The 17,384-nt window shown below is 36.5% G+C and overlaps 1 long non-coding RNA gene across 2 annotated transcripts in view; it reads right to left on the bottom strand.

Annotated features, from left to right (window-relative positions):
• LOC148652696 (uncharacterized) overlaps positions 1-17,384 on the bottom strand; it is a 149,072-nt gene that overhangs the window by 35,864 nt on the left and 95,824 nt on the right. For both annotated transcript variants that reach the window (XR_015925403.1, XR_015925402.1), the window contains one exon: positions 2,873-2,944. This is a non-coding gene — a long non-coding RNA (uncharacterized LOC148652696). The remainder of the gene's footprint in view (positions 1-2,872; positions 2,945-17,384) is intronic.

The following is a 17,384-nucleotide window of genomic DNA, read 5'->3' as shown; positions in this document are numbered from 1 at the left end:
GTAAAGGTGAATCTTCGTGTCTCCTTTACCTGTAGTAGCTATTGTAAGAGAGGAACGATCAACACCATGACCCTGACTGATAGAGTTGATCCATTGAAAAGGAAGTGTCAGTCCTTTGATGGCTAGAAAGAGTAGTGATTCTTCACAACTTTCCCACTAGTGCTCTTATGCTGGGATAACAACAGCCACACAGACCGAAGATAAATGAGAGGCATTTTTGTTCTGAATCAGACTTTGCAACCTTCCTAAAAAAAGTCCAAAATACTTAACATACACTGCATGTGATACATCTATAGTAACTGGCTTCAACCTGAGTGAAGCATATTTATGAAAAGCTAAGTGCTAAGTTTAAATAACAAAGAGACTATTTAATAGGTTACTTCTGTAAGATTTGCAACACAGTTTTAACATTTACCAGCATTTCATACTTCCCAACAATATCTGTTAGTACTATGTTGTATCAGTACAGTGGCATGTCTCGACATTAAGAAATATTGCAGTAGTCTTTTACAAGTAATCTGCCGAACAGTGACATTTTTTAATCACATATCGATGAGCTACCCAACATCTGTACGCCTATACAGTAGGTTAACTTCCAGCACTCATATGAGGTTACTTGTTTCAGATCTGCTGTTGTGACTCATTTCTGTATTCTTCAATGGGTGCCTTAGTGTGGTAAACCTAGTTCATTTCTTCAAGACAACTCACCACAACCCTTTTTCAGTAGCTACAGTGATTTTAAAGACCAAAAACCCTACCAACTGATATCACTATTTAATTTGAGTTTCTTCTCTCAGAAGCAGGTACTGGTGTGTTTTATTTCTATCTGGGAGTACAGTCTACTTCTGACTTTCACTAGATAGTGAATATCTCTTATCAAAAGCTCAGAGGTCAACATACCTGTACCTATGTATCTGGGCTTAATAGCACTGCAAGTCTTTGCAGTGCAACAAATGTTATCTGAAATCCCTCCCAGTTTGTTCTCCTTGGTAACAGATGGAATTCTGCACCAAAGAAGTGCAAAGCAACCTCTTCATTTTCTTAAACAAACATAATTAGTGTCATATGTTTCATAAAGTGTTTCATAAAGTGTCATAGGCAACAGGTGCCAAGCATCTAGATGTAGACAATGCCAAGGGTTCAGCTTATTGTCCAACCACATTAAACCCAATTAGCTAAAAAAAGAGAAGAACTCTGTGGTTGCTGTATTAATTGATGTGGCTACACTTTACTCATAAGTCACTGAGACACACTTACATCACTGCACGAATGAATCTTTTCCATATTCACAATGACAGGCTTTTTTCCACATTAAAGTTTCATAGTCTTAAGGTAATGCGCATATATGCGTACCGAATGTGAGCGCGTGCGAACTGCATGTTCAAGTAATGGTGGTCACAGCAAAGAGAAAAGAATAGAAAAGGGGTTGACCTGTGTTAGTGTAACCCTTTGCATTCAGGCAAGAACGTAATTCATATCATTTATTTTATTGGCAGTCATTATTAGCAAACCATGATCAATGGTGATACATTTGAATTAAGGCTGCCATTATCAAATACTAGGGAGTTTCAAATGGATTACCTTAAAGCCTTTTGTGTTTTAATGTATAACATGTGTCAGTGATTCTGTTCCTGCTATCACTCAAATCCTATCTTTAAGGCATAGTGGGAAAGAAGGAAGGCTCAGAATAGCCTTGACTAAATAAACACATGTCTAGGAAGAATTTGTGGTTTAGGTCACAGCATTTGAGAAATTCCACTAAAGAAAGGTACATAGCCTTTAGACAATAAAAGCAAAAGAGTTACCTCTATAAAGGTTTCCACACTATACCAGAAAGCCCAGTTTTCAACTTTGAAGAAAAGTCCATAATATAACTTCAGCTCAATCGGATCCTGGATGATAAATGTATCCCAAAACCTAATTTATGATTCAGAGTATTTTCCACAGACAGTACTGACTGGTGATTTAATTTGACACGTTTGCATGTTTTCAGATGACAGTATAAACATTGAGAGATTGATGACAAATGTGCTGCATTTTCTTTCTTTTTCTTTTTTCAAGTGGGGGGGGGGGGGGGGGGGTGGAAAATATTGGTAAATCACACTTGAAAAGATCCAGTCAAAAAATAAACTGACATTTGTTATAAGAAGCAAGAACCACATGCACACTTCAGCTGGCATGCAACTATTATGGCTTATTACATAAGTGACACGTCACATAAAAAGACTTGCACATGGCACAATGCATAATAATCCTTAAAGAGTGATCATGGACAGGAAACCAGTTCGGTTTTTTTTTACAGAACATCAGTGAAAATGAACAATTATAGTACCACGTAATGAACTCTTTTATTGCTGGAAAGCTCCAGAAGTTGTATATTTAGTGCACTCAAAAGTCAAGGGTTCTCTTGAAGGCTATAGTGGTGGGTAAACCATAAACTAGCATTACAGTGCCGAAAGTTTTGATAAGTGAAAGAAAATCTGGGGTGGTGGTTACCACTGTGGTCTCACAGTTCTTGGGGTTCTGGAAGCAGATGCAGCCTTGGCACGTTCTGCGTGGAGTTTGTATATGCACCCCATGTCTGTGTTTTCTCATGTTATTCTACTTTCTTCAGTGCCAAAACGCACTGTGTATAAGGGCATGTCCTGTGATGGACTGGTGTTTCCTGGGTATGGTGTAGGCCCACCTTGCCCTTAACAAGTAACCTATTCTAATTTCAGTTGTTAAACCTTTTAAAAACGTTACTGTCTATGAAGGGACACTTGGCTGCTCCCAGTGAAAAGGCTTGCTACACAATTTTTGCAATGTACCTTCTGTCATGCTTTCTATGTGTTTGCATCACGTATAGAACATAAACAAAATTCAACACTACCTGGTAAATGACATTCAATGTACTGTAGATAAGTGCAGATACTGGTTTCCGATGGGAGATAACTTCAAGAACCTATAAAAAAGATGTTGATAAAGCTTTTGTTTAGTCTAGACAATATGATAGAGCAATAAAAAAGGCAAACAGACTGTTAGAACAGATAGTTATAGTTAGTTATATAGTTTTAGATTTAATATTAAAACTGTACAATGCAATTAAATAACTGTTTACAGATATGGGCATCATATTATAAAAAAGATGCTTTTATTTTAGAAGTTGGCTCAGAGAACTGTACCCAGGCAGATTCGCAGGCTTAAAGAACCTAACTTTTTTAGTATGGAACATTGAAGACTACGAGGGGACAGAATTCAAGTATGCAGAATAAATGAGACAAGACATGTGGAAACAACAGGAACGTACATTTAAAACTGCATTTAACAGGAGGCAATTTATACAAGAGCTGTGGTTATCTGAAACAAGCTACCCCAACCATATTGTAGAAGCTAAAATCCCCACTTCTTTCAAGAACTGATTGGATGAGATCATAGGATCAATTAGGCATTTGAAACCAAATGAGTTACAAGTGCGACACCACCACATTTCATTCATAACCCACCTTATATTTATAAGGTTTTACAAATAAAATACCAAAAGAATATCTCTTCAGACAACTGCAATTAAGTAATTTCTGCAGGATTAAAAAAAGAACAGATCAGTAAAAAAAAAAAAAGCCCTGCTGTATCCTGGGGTTCAATGTCACTGTTGTACATTGTGTAGCAAGGTTTCCCTGGAGGGGAGAATTTTGCTGTTCTTTTCTATTTCTGGATCAGAGAACTGATCATGAAATGATGTGCATCTATGTTATCATTAATTATTTATCTCAATGTACTGTATTTAAATGCCTTTTAATAAAGGAAGATAAAACACAAGATAAACATCACCTAGTGTACTTCTGACTTTTTAGCAAGATAACTGAAAATAAAGATGCAGCTACCATTAGGTATAATTGCCTTCATCATCACCTCCATCATCAAATGAAACCTATTTTATATGAATCTATAGACACATTTCTTTGACTGGTTCCATAAATGTCTAACAATGCATGTTCAGTGCTTGCCATCCAACATTATGATTGGATTCATGCTTAGAATTCTGTCAGTATATGTAAATGCCCCAATATTTTGCCCCATATTACTGTCTAAGCCTCAAATATGTTATAAATTATCAAAGGCACAGACAGAACCAAAAGGCAGAACCAGTGAGGTATATTTTTTTGACGAGCTATAAATCATGTTTTGAACTAACACAAGTCAGTCGGAACAGTAAATTAAATCTTGGAGGGTTTTGCTTCCTAAGTTAAGGCAGTCCCTACTGACATCTGAAATATTGAAAGAACTCGCCTGGGTACCCTCAGCACAGCTCCAAAACCTCAATGTGTGATAAATGAGCTCTTTCACATAGAGTTTGTACTGGCACCAGTGTCAGAATAACCCACTGAATGGCTACCAGCACAGAATTTCTAATCAGTTTTCATAAGCCACTGAAGAAGCTTAGTGCTCTTATATTCATTTTCATGGAGACCCACAAGATCTGAGTCTTAGACAAGATCTGGGATTGCCTTCACTACAGAGCTGTGGCCTTCATACATACAAGTTTGCTTTCAGCATAGACGTAAGTATAGCACAATATACTGTATAAGGATGAACTATGTTTTGTACAGTATGTTTATTTCTTGATCTACAATATAAGGGTTCAGAAGTAAAGTACTTGATTTCTTCATCTCTACAGTTAAGGACACATATTTAAACCACCTTTAAACTATAAATTCTCCACTCTACATGTACAAAGGTAGAAATTTCCCCTACATTTTATTTAGAAGCACCTCTCAAAAAACCTCAAAGCGCCGAATTGACCTTGATGGCAATCAGAGAAAAAACTACTAGGCTTTGATTTTTTATTTATTTTTAATTTAAAATAGTGACTTCATTTCCTAAAAGATATGTTTTTTTTGTTTTGTTTTTTTACATAAACTGACATTTCAGACCTTCCAGCCTCCCCGTCTATCTTGTTTTGGATCCTTGTGCTCCAATAACCACTCAATCTCAACAAAATTGGGGCAATTTCTGTCACTAGTGGCAACTCTGATCAAGCGCAGAAAAAAAAAACCCATAGAGAGCACACAGTTGGAGGAAATAAAGGGTAATAGTTCCAAAACATTAGCTGATCTGTCTGGTGTGTGTATTTTGATTGCAGTTGGTTTTTTATTCCCTTCAGGTTTAATTTAACTCTTCCATTACCTACACAGACCTGCTGTATCCAGTATATTCTTAGGCTGTGTCAGTGGATGTTTCATGTATCCCAACGACAGCCAGCAAAAACAGAGAATATAATCAAAACATCCTGACTGTAATCACCCCACTTTTGGAAGTCATTAAAAGATGCCATCTATACCATGGAAACAGACAATACAAACGTTTCATACTTTGTTGTGCATGTAACCAGTTTTCCAGCTCTCATAAACTTTTAATAAGGACTGTGGCGTGCCATGCCATGACAGTTGTGTACCGTTTTTTCGAGCGGTTCAGATCACCGTAGTGAAATGTCGACAGGGCGCGCGAGTCAGTAGAAGTAAGGCGTTTATGTTGCAGTTTCTAGATTTTTAGCAAGAGAAGATCTATAGTTTTAAAACAAAGGCTTCATGTTGAGGAAACATTACATCACAATGAAACACTGGAAGACAAAACTGAGAGATTTTCGATGGTGAACTCAGAAGAAACAAGAAACTCGCATGCCCTTTGTACCTTAGAGAAACAAAAGCTTTAAGCGGTAGCCCAAGCAGCTTTGAAATACCAAACCCATAGTCCTGTGTCACCACCTTTTGCAGAAAAAGGCCTCCAGGGAAACACACAATTCTCTTATTATACTGTCCTCTTACTTCCTTCTATGCCTGTCTCTTGCACTTTATGTTTCCCTCCTTCATTAGCTAGGATTTATTCTGCAGTCATTTTAGTTTTTCTAAGGAGCCAATGCAGATGGAATTCTATCACCAATCTTAAGTGAATTGTTTTTCTTTGTCAGATCTAATTAGTCACCTTTTCTAATTTGGCAGCTTTCTACAGTTTCCCGTTTTCTATAGCTAAACCATAAAATAAAAGTAGAATTCAAAAGTCTGCCCTGTTATTCTTTAATTAGGAGCAGGCAGTGTACTCCATTCTTATTATATTGTACTGTCTCCTTCTGGGAGCAAAAGAAAAGTTAGTCACCAAGGTGACTGTAGCAGGTTAGTCCAAAACAGTAATAAACCTTTTCCATTATCCAACATGAACATCAATACATGTATATTACAGGCCTCTTCTCTTAAACGGTAAATCACCTCTTTCAGTTTTGGCACAGGATTCTATTACAATGTTAACTGAAACAAATTCTGCAATCAAGTTTTCAACACAAGAATTAGTTGCAAAGCAATTTGGCATCGGCATGATAGTATTTTAAAGATAATTACAGCTCCACTGCTGCATACCTTGAATATCTTATTAAACCATTGAAGCCCAATAAAATATAACACTTCTGGTGGTGGAAACTTTACAGTTCAAGTTTACTGGGCCCTCTATGCTTTGTTCCCCTTAATTGGTGGTCCAGCTTGACCCCAAGGCATTATTGTCTTCATTCTTTCATGCCTTCCCACATTTGACCTATGACTGCTGACTCTCAGTTTCCTAGTCATTGATCTATCAAACTGCAATACAGTGGGAAACGATCCAATGAAAGAAGCATTGTGCCTTTCAAGACAAATAACATGCTGCACATCAGTCAAACACTTGAAGTGAAGGGTAAAGATTCAGACCTGAAAGAATGGCAGGCCTTCACTGTGTTGTCCTGCAATTGCTTGACTGGGACATTAACGTAAAATAGTTTAAAATGTGGTTTATTTCTTATTTGACAACAGTAGCTGGCAACTAGCTCTCCTTAATAAATATTCAGATCTGCATCAAGTGTGCCATTTTATTTTGGTCTGAAAATATATTACAAAATATAACGCAACTTTATGATAAAGTCAGTGTAGTGCAGATTTGGTATATTTACTATACCTGCTTCATTTACTTTTAAAGAATAATTCAGTCTCTGCTGGCTGTATGTTAATGTGACTTGGGAATTACACACAAACCATCACAACTGTGAAGTAGATATGCTAGACCTTAGTCAGTAATAACATGTTGAACAAAAGCTTAACGATCTGAACCAAAATTCCTTAGGAAAGAAAAAATAGCCAGGGTTCTTCCCCATCAATAACAAAGAAGTAATGAAATAATTAAAACTTAGTACAACATGAGATAATTGCTAACAGCAAGTGCCATGTTGTGCATGTGGGTACTAATGGGAAACATTATATTACATTGTGTTTCGCCATAATGAAAATTAATGATAGGTTCAATTTAAGGCACAGTGAGAAAATTTGTGCTTTCCTCCAAACCCATTTGCAGCTAATTAGAAAACATTTTACTGATTTCTGCTGGTGTAAACACAGGCCATCTGAGTTTAATTACAATAAAGAAATCAAATAAACATAAGACTAAGAACAGTAGTAACTACATGCCTCATTACAATATGATGTGGTCACAAGTACATCGTGAAATACTTACAGGACCTAATTACCAAGATAGACTCTTTAGTTTCGCTACGATAAATATACAAATTAAAAAAATATTTCCACTTGTTCCAAAATGAGGTTTTTTGATGAAAACGGGACCACAAATCACCTTCAAGACGCAGATCTGACAAGACTGTTTCAATACAAATCAAGGTATGACCTCACACAAAGGTGATTATAAAATGTTGGGCTTCTGTAAAATTCTACTCTGTATAAATGTTAGTTGCACCAGTATGCCAAGAGAAAGCCACAGACAAAAAGAAATAAACTGAAGGAAGGGTTTAAGAGAGACTGTGGTATGACTTGGTTCAAGTCTTAGACCTGGACAGTCAAGTACAAAGAAATTTATTTCTGTTTCTATGCCATACTTAAAGCAAGTATGGAGCCAAGTTGATTCCTGTATATTTGTAGATTCCTGTATATTAGATGTTATGTCTGCTGTACAGTAGATTCATCATTCAAAGCTTACTTATGAAATATTTTAGCAGCTGCACTAATGAACTTTGTAGTTGTGTTTGCTTCCCTTAAGCATACAGTATGTGGTTTCCGTACAACAAACATTGCTTGAAATACTTGTGGAGAACTCACCACAGAAGAAATCCAATTGTGCCAGCAGTGTCACTAGCATTATTTTTATTCAAACAGAACAGTGTAATTATTCTAATTAAATACAGAACTGAACATAAACAGTAAGGGCCTGCATTGGTTTGCCATAAAGAAATGATTAATTAAACCCATATCCCAATACAGTAAAATTAATGACCCTATTAAGCTGTGGTTAATCTAAGCACATTACCAAAGAGCCATTATCAATAAACTAAAAAGAACAGGATATAAACAATTTGAAAGGCTGAAATGGAATAATTAATAAAATCCCAGGGTATTTGGTCAAAAGCAGCTTAAAACAAATGGTTCCACAATAAGACACATTGCCACAAAATAAGAAAAGAATGAATACATTTGTTTTTGGTCCATCCATTCTCTCTAAGACTGTGAAATATCACTCCAAATATAAATTACAAAAGAAAGTTAATGCAGCCAAATTGTGATCCTAGTTTCTTCTCTACAGACCACTTTCCAGTGGAATAAAATGAGCAATGATATGATCACTATATTTCCTCTTTTAATCAGTGTACAGTAATTTACACACAGTTATTTTGTTACTGCTCAGTTCAATCAACAGTGGCTACAGTTACATTTTATAAACTCAATCTGGTACGTTAAACATCCCTCTTATGTACTTCTTTTACAAAAGAGACACTTTTAAATTTACCAAAGTCTATAATTGTTCCCACCTTATAAGAATGAGTGAACACTTGGATATTCTTACAATACATAGTGCATGGTCTTCATTCACATGAAACTCATTTACATGCTCTTATGGTAAAAAATACATTTGGCTAGGTTAGATCTTGTTAGTGCATTAACTGTGACTGAATGAAACAAAAACTTTTTTAATATTAGTGCTTGGTTATGAAAACCTTCTTTGCAAAATATTTTTTTTTTAGTAGTTGTATCAGTGCAGCAGCTGTTTAAGTAGTGCTACCATGGTGGTAGTACTGTAGCTGCAGTAATAGCAGCAGATTAAACAAAAAGAAAGGGACTTGAGAATGCTTCTTTTTCTGGAGCAAATATTTCATAGCAAATATTTTAATCTAATTGACTTCTGTTAATCATAACTGACCTTGCATTTTTTTAAATGAACAAAGGCAATGTTTATCACTGACAGCTGTTGAGCAGATGTTAATTTCACCAAAGTTACTTTAATATTTTGCACACAGATTATAAGCACACTTTCTTGCTCATCCCATTCACAGTTATGGGGGTTTGTTACAAACAATGGCTATCCTTTGCGTCACTGTTTCTCACTTTCAGAAAAAATGCACTTGCATTTTGAATTTTGAACCATGGGATTTTGAATTTCAAACTTCATTCTGAAACAAACTGTTATTATCAGTAATGTTTGTATTTTTCATAGCAAGAAAATCAGCAGGCTTTTTTCAAAATGTTTCGAAAGCTGGCTCCAAAATAAAACTCACTTAATATTTTTTTTTTACAATTTGAGAATAGTGGACAAAAATACTATTATATTATATTTGAATCTGAAACAATGCTACTCTCTATGTTATTCGTGTTAATAGTGTTCACAAAACAACTGTATACACTCAGTTTTCAACAGCTAATACTAGTGACTGATAGTAGAATCCAAGTTAAAACTATTGTTAACTAAGTCAATGCTATATAGAATATGTTTTTTTTAAAATAAAGGTGATCTTGATCTTGAAGTTCTTGTAAACACAAGACAGCTAAATGTTGGCCTTTTGGTCCTAACTAAACAGATAAAACAAAACACTTAAATGACTAAAGAATTACCTAATGAACCTTAAAATATTTACATTAACCGACCCATTAAATTGTTAGTATTGATTTTCTGTGCCATTTGTTTTGTATGTATATTTACTATGAGAAGCTATCTCGAATAGCATTATTGTACAGATGCATTGTTAATATAACCTAAATATTGGTTGTTTGGATTTCTGTCTTACCTATTATGGATCCACACTGTTGTCTTTCTTCATTTTTCCACCATTTTGTATCAAGTTACAGACCTTGACTCTCTTTTGGCTTAAATGAAGGCTTACCTATCAATCAACAGGAACAGGGGTTGGAGCTTACTGTATTTAGCCTGGAAATTAAGGTGCAAGTCTTTATGGTAAGTGTTTCCTTGTAATTCTGCTTTAGACATCTGGGGGGTGATTTGGTCATTGAAACTTCCAAGAGGAAATTCCTTGGAGAAAATGCAGTCTATTATGTTTGTATTTATTTTTATATTAATTAGAACTGCATTACTTTTGTATGTGCATTATTTACAGATTTTCTACATATTTTTCTTGTACTAGAGCACTTTTAGTAAAGGGACACATCTTGCCCCGTTCTTTGTCTGGCCTGTATTTTGTAGGACTTCTGTGACCATTCCTGGACATCCCAGTCAAAATGGGGGCTGTCTCAGAGCCATCACTGAATGAGGCAGGTGGTGGGAGTCAGGAGATCTGTGCAGATGTCTTATTCCAGCCTGGTTGCCCTGGTCTCCATGTGCTCTTTGATATTAACTTGGAGGGAGGAGCTGACAAGAAGGCAACAGGAACTGAAAGAGCTGTCCTTGTATTGGCACTAACCTCCCACAATCTCAGCCCAGCAGCTGCCGGGAGAAATGACTTACCCTTCTCCAGTCATAAAGGCCCTTTAGTTCTGATGAAAGTAAGAAGGATGAGGAAGTAGATATCTTGTTCAGTTTATAATATTTAAGGTTTGGGCTTAATTAGTCAAGAATAAAAAGACATTGGATATATTAGTATAATATAGTAAGAGAAGGAAACACAGATATGACACTGTAAGCCAAATTGCAGTGTACAAATAATTTTTACTGCTAAAGTAATCTATTTCTCAATTACTCCACTTGCAGAAAAGTCCAGGACATGATCCTCAGGAATTTTAAGATTCTATGGCAAGACCCATCCTATAACACCATTGCTGATTTCGTATAGAAACCTAAAATAATATTTGGCCTATTTAAACGCACTGTCCAATGCAATCGGCCAAACTGTACTACCTGCAAATGCGTCAGCTCTGTACAGAAATCAGTGGCCCTAAATAATCGTTTGCCATTTACCAACCTTTACGTGCACACAAGCACTATTTGTGGAGTGTCCACATAAGCGCCCAGGTGTATTGCGGGCAAGTACAAGTGTAAGTATTATACTGTAAGTGTAAGTAATATTATTGTTGTATTTAAGCACGAGTGTTCGGGCTCGGTTTCAGCTGCTCTCAGCCATGCTATAGCCTGATCTGAGAGCTCGGTTTTCCAGTCCTGTTCAGCTTCTCATCTTACAGTATTCCCTGCTATTGGTAGTCTTGTACCAGTCCGCTTCCGTCTCCAGTCGCCTACCGCTACGTCTGTCTGCTCTCCCCGAGCTGCTTCGGAGCCTTCCGCCGCGCCTCGCCAGGAGGGTTTCGGGTGTTTCCGTCAGAGCACATCTCTATACTCTGTTTTTCGCCTCTACAATAAACCAGCTTGGATCCTTTTCTTCCTCGCATCGCCGCCGGCTATTTGTCACCTGGCCGCGGCGTTACGGTTACATGCACGTTTAGCGTTGCTTGTATTAAATTTTATTTGGTTGTTCTTAAGTCTAAGTCAAATATTCTGTGTAATTCTTTTATGGCTTTGTTCTTCTCCAAACTCACTTTCCTGAAAGCATTATAGCTTGACTTATTCTTACAATGCTATTCAGAGGTTCAGAGGAATTTCATGTATGTTAACTTCAGATCTGATCAAATTAATGCTCGAGTATAATAATTTGCTGATATAAATGAAGAACAAATAAATATTATTATCTCAGCCTTTTGGACTTCCTCATTAAAACAAATCAACATGTCTTGTGCCTATTGCATATAAGAATTGTGTAGTTATATACAGTAGAGAAATACATATTAATGGACTTTTATTACTTCTGGATAATGATGTGTATACAGTATACATTATTACCAACATTTCTAGCTCATTTTGTTTTTTAGTAGCTAAGTGATCACAGGATCTCATTCAAACATTTCTTGAAGCCATGGTATCGACTTCAACAATATGTCTGAGTAACTTGTTCCAGAAACCCAAAACCTTTTGTGTAAAAAAGTGCATCCTTTTCTCTTTAAAACACACTTCCCCTTAGTTACCATTTGTGTCCTGGGGTTATTGTTCCTGCATTTGATTTGGAATAATTATCAATCCCTAAGCAAAAGTGGTGAAATAGATATAAACTGCTGAATTTGGCTGTCTCAGACATAACAAAAGACAGCCTTTAAGGTCTTTGTTAAAGTGAGCTAGTGCATTCTAGAAGCTGCCTTTTCATTTTGTATCTCACAGGGTAATTCAAATGCTTGACCATAACTCTATGCTTGACTCACACTCCCAGCTCACTAGCTGTAAATAGAACTGAGCATCCATTCATAGCTGATATGATGGTGTTGCTGTGTACGAGGCAAAGATGGCTTTTCTCCCCCCCAGTTCCTTTAACCCGAGCTTTGCTCAGATTCCCCAGTCCCAGATGTGAAAGCAGAGGAAGCCGGGGCTGTAACAAAACCTCATTTTAATGCCTGTGGATAGACAGAGGGCTTTAGTCTCCAAAGCTGTCAGCCCCTCGCTTTTCACAGGCACTAAATTGAACAGCCATTGATTGAAAAAATATGACTCCGAACCCTCAGTCCTTCAGAAGAGCACAGGTTTAATTTTAACAAAACCTTCAACCCCCCCCCCCCCCCCCCGCCCAAATATTGATTAATGAGCTTTTGCCCAGCCGCTACAAATTACACTATTAAAGTGCTTACAGGTATTATTTTCAGGAATTTTTCAGAAATTAAAATGGGGCTCTGAATCATGCTCTTCAACGGCTATTGTCTGTCAGTCGCTCCGCCTGATCTAAAGCTTGCTGAAGATGGAGGTTGTGTCATAAGTCACAACTAATCAATCAGTGACCTGAGCCAATGTGTAACAGTTCATACAACTGCTGACTTTAGTCAGAAAAATAGTACAGAAAACAGTATTCCTAGTTCGAGGTAAAACTGATAAATCATGTACTTTTATAACCCCATAGCCCCTTAGGGCATAAGAGACTCACTTCCCTCATAAGCTTCTTCCAGTCTTGATTATATCACAAGCAAAACAAGGACATAGACCTGTGCGATGACAATACCAAGGTTGTAAAGTGAATGTTCATATAACACTGTGTATATACAGTTAATCCTCTTCAGAAACATTAAAGGAGGATATGACTTGTTTATCACACATGCAAATGGCAGTTTCTTCAATGCCCACTCAACATTTTATGACAGAGCATGAATTTATGGGCATTATAAAATGATGAAAGCTAATCTACCGAAGCCTTTGAAGTGAACTGTTTTCATAGTCACAATTCCAGTTACTTCTTAAAAAAAAATCAGCAGAATGGTGGGATCAGTGGGTATGTTAAATCTAATTAGAAGTCAAATAGTGATAGATACTTTTATACAGTAGCTCTAATACACAGCAGGGAATAGATACAGTACATATCACGATCTTATATTGTACTACTGTACATGGCAAACTGGAATACTATGAAAGAGAATGTAATATATTCTTGTATCCGAGAGTGATGTTGTTGACAAAGGAATAGACAAGAGCTCCAATGGTTTAATATATTATTTGTTCTTTCATTATTTACAGTGCTTTTCAGCGGTGTTTGGATTCATATGCAGATTACTGCTTTTTGCAACAAAAAAGGAACCATGTTTATTGGCAGATCCGTTAATAATTATTGCCAATTTCATATATCTAATGTGGGGTTTCCAGTGAATTCTGAATATAAAGGCACAAACTGCAGTGAATTCATCAAACTCTCAGTACGCAAAAAACAACATACAGCATTTGAGGAACATGGTGTGAGACATTTTACTGTCGTCATTTAATAATGAAAATATTCCATGAAGGTGTTAGCCTGACAAGAGTACAATTCTGAAACGTGACAAAACTCCACCTTCCAGCCAAATACCTTAGTCAATCTAACCAACTATGACAAGAAAACTGTATCCATTTTATACACCCTACTAAGATTTTATGCATCTCTGCAAATTGTAAGGGTAATCTCCAGTAGACATGCACAGTACTTGCTCATTACCGAAACCCTTCACAGCTGAACGAAGTACATATACGGTACATGAACCCATACCCTTCTAACTAAAACGTTGTCAGACTGAAGGAAACCAAATTACCAATAATGTGGCCTTGGATATTAAATAAAATAATTATTAAAAATCAGTATGGCGTTCCTTTAATAATTTGCCTTGCTGACATTTTCTAGAATTGGAACAAAGGTACAAATGTAATTCAATTTTTCACATGCCAACCTATTGCACATTTTTTGTCAGAACAGCCAATCAACCTTTATTTGCCCAGGCCAGATTGAAATCCAGGCTGACAGATCTGGCAGAGAAACTTTGTAAAATATTTCACACCACATGTGAACGGTGGAAGTCTTCATCAGGCCAGACTGAAACTTAAACAGCTATCCACGCAGACAGAAGTGATTATTTTACCGCCAGTCCAGCTGTTACAGGAACAATGCTGATTTTAATCTTCTCGAAAAGGGGGTGAAATAATTCCCAATGTTGTACAACAAGTCAGTTGTCTGAAGGTCAGACATCAACTGCGTTTCAGTAGCTGTAATCTTTACAATTAAAACCTGCCACACTTAACAGACTTGTTGATATCTGCAACAGTATCTCACCATAGCCCCTTTATTGTTTAATTCAAGAGTTGAGTTTTTGGCGGCTACTGTTCACAAGCACTACTTTTCACTGCTATGAGTTAATGATCTCCTCTGAATTATTCTACACAGTTCAATCCACAAAGAGACTGCTGGAACATGTATACACATGCATGTTTTTGTTGGTTCTTCTCAATACACAGTTTTTCAACACACATTAGTGCAGAATATGACAAAACCCATCACCACAGGGAATGATAAACCCTCACATTAACCAAAAACAATTAATGTGCCTAGAAACTGAATAGTAAGCGATGAACTCCTGAAACACATTTTTTCCACCCCTTTCCAGTCCACTTTTCTGCATGAGCATTACAATAATAGAAACATGTAATGGGTTTATTGCATGCTGAAAAAAAAGAAGAAAGAAAACACAACTTTTCAGCCGTTGAGCCTTCTTCAAGTGTCAAGGTGTCAGGTGACACCTGAAGAAGGCTCCAAGGACAAAACGTTGTGTTTTCCTTCTTCTTTAATTCAGCATGGAATAAACCTATTACTTGTTCCTTTGCAGCCTACGCAAGCTGACGCAGCTACCCACCTGAACTATAATAGAAACATGTTCAAAATGACCAAAATCGAGAACAAAAAGGACTTACTTGTAAGCGGAGTGAATGGACTATGTTTAAGACGCACAGAAATGCAAAACTGGAAAAGATACAAAGGAAGGTGTGAATCCACTGTATTAATGCCAAAGAAAGACAATCTACTCAAAGCGAGAAAAAAGTTCATTCTCCAGCATTGTCTTTGTACTTCATACCCATACGTTACGCTCTTTCTGAGTGTTCTAGATAACTGAGCAATGTCATAATTAAGCTGTAGAAGGGAGGCAAAGCTCTCTTACACCTTGACAATCCAGTGATGTGTTGACAGGCTGACAGGGCCTCTGCTTTCCACAGCTTGTTTGGCACAAGCCTCATTCTGCTGAGGGATAAATGTCTGGCTTTTATATGTTCTCCAATGTTAATCTGTAGGCAGATCATGAAAGGGCCTGTGTGATATCTGGCAGTCCACCCTGTTGGCTTCAGATTGTAACATTGGAAGGACACATTTTGAAATCTACCAATCCTCATATCTTGCATCCTCTCTTGCAGACGGGTAATGCAGTCCAGGATGTTACCACCAATGTTTCCTTGGCATGCATTTTCTTTCCAGATTACATGAACCTTGATCGGGTACTTAACTAATTTAAATGTGTATCAAAGAAAGAAAAACTTTAACAATCAGTTGACAGAGATGGATCGCTTATTTATTGGAAAGCTGAACTACATGTTAATGAGGTTTGTGACATGGAGCAGAGTTTGTTGAGTTCAATTAAGGTTTTATTGTTTTTTGTTATGTGGAGGAGAATGCATCTGGTTGCTTTTCAAGCTCATTCAGACACACACATTTATTTCCTGTTTTGTGATTAAATGAAGATATTCTGTTCAACTGATGTGAAAGTATTGTCAAGTGTTTGTGCATTATTGACAAAACAATGTCCCATGGAATCAATGTTGACCATTTTTTCTTTTGAAGAGGAAGTTTTCTGGAAGAACCTATTGAGTATACAGCAAAAATGAAGAATAATCCCATCAAAAGGTACAATGCCTCAAAAAATACTTCAATTAATAATATAAAAAAATCTTAAATACAGGACTGAAATGGTTAAATATTAGGGCCAAACAAAGCAAATGACTGTCTTTGACCATCCTGTGTTTATTTGAGGATCTTGGAACTGAAATGAATATTTTCCACATTGAAGAAAATAAAAAGTAAATGGTTAAAATGACACACTGGAGAACTGGATTTTTTAATTTCCCTCTTTAATCTTTTAATACACATAGGCTATAAAAAGACTGTGTGCTTACTGGGCCACAACGTTGTGGAAAGTGAAAACAAGAACCAGTCTTTCCTCTGTTATAAGATAAATGCTTAGTCACTTAGCAACCTGCTCTGTTATTTTTATTATTATTATTTATTTTGTGTAAAGTGAGGCTGTGCCACACATGGCCATACAGCCCTATCACCTTTCAAACAGCCTGCAATTTTGAGTTCTTGCACGCAATTTCAGATTTAAATAGTTTAAATGAACCGTGCTTCATAAATGATTCATATCTAAATGATTGTTTCGAATGGAAAGAAAAAAAACACTACCCCTAAAGTACTTCTAAGTGGTAAGAAAGTGATCACCTTTGCTTTTCCAAACCACTGTCTTCTATATTTTCTGTTACTGTAAAAATTACTTTTGCGACTGCCAGATAAGTTATAGTCATAATATACAGTAATAATATAAGACATCAAAAAAGATTTTTAAGTGAAAGAAAAACTAGCTAAAATATTCCATTTACTGCTATCGCATCTCAGTAACAAATGCCAAACATGATAATGAACAATTATTTGGGATTGAAAGGATCTGGTTCAGAAAAAAAAAATATTGAGCATAGTTTGAAGCACTTCATCTTATTCACAACAATGTGCAACAATTATGTTAATTTGTGAGGCATTTTAAAGTGACAAACCAAAACATATTGGAAGTGTC

The sequence above is a fragment of the Lepisosteus platostomus genome, chromosome 11 (assembly GCF_059453375.1).
Source record: "Lepisosteus platostomus isolate fLepPlt1 chromosome 11, fLepPlt1.hap1, whole genome shotgun sequence".
NCBI classification, from domain to species: domain Eukaryota; kingdom Metazoa; phylum Chordata; class Actinopteri; order Semionotiformes; family Lepisosteidae; genus Lepisosteus; species Lepisosteus platostomus.
The sequence above is the reverse complement of the archived record's forward strand: the minus strand, read 5'-3'. Positions and strand labels throughout refer to the sequence as shown.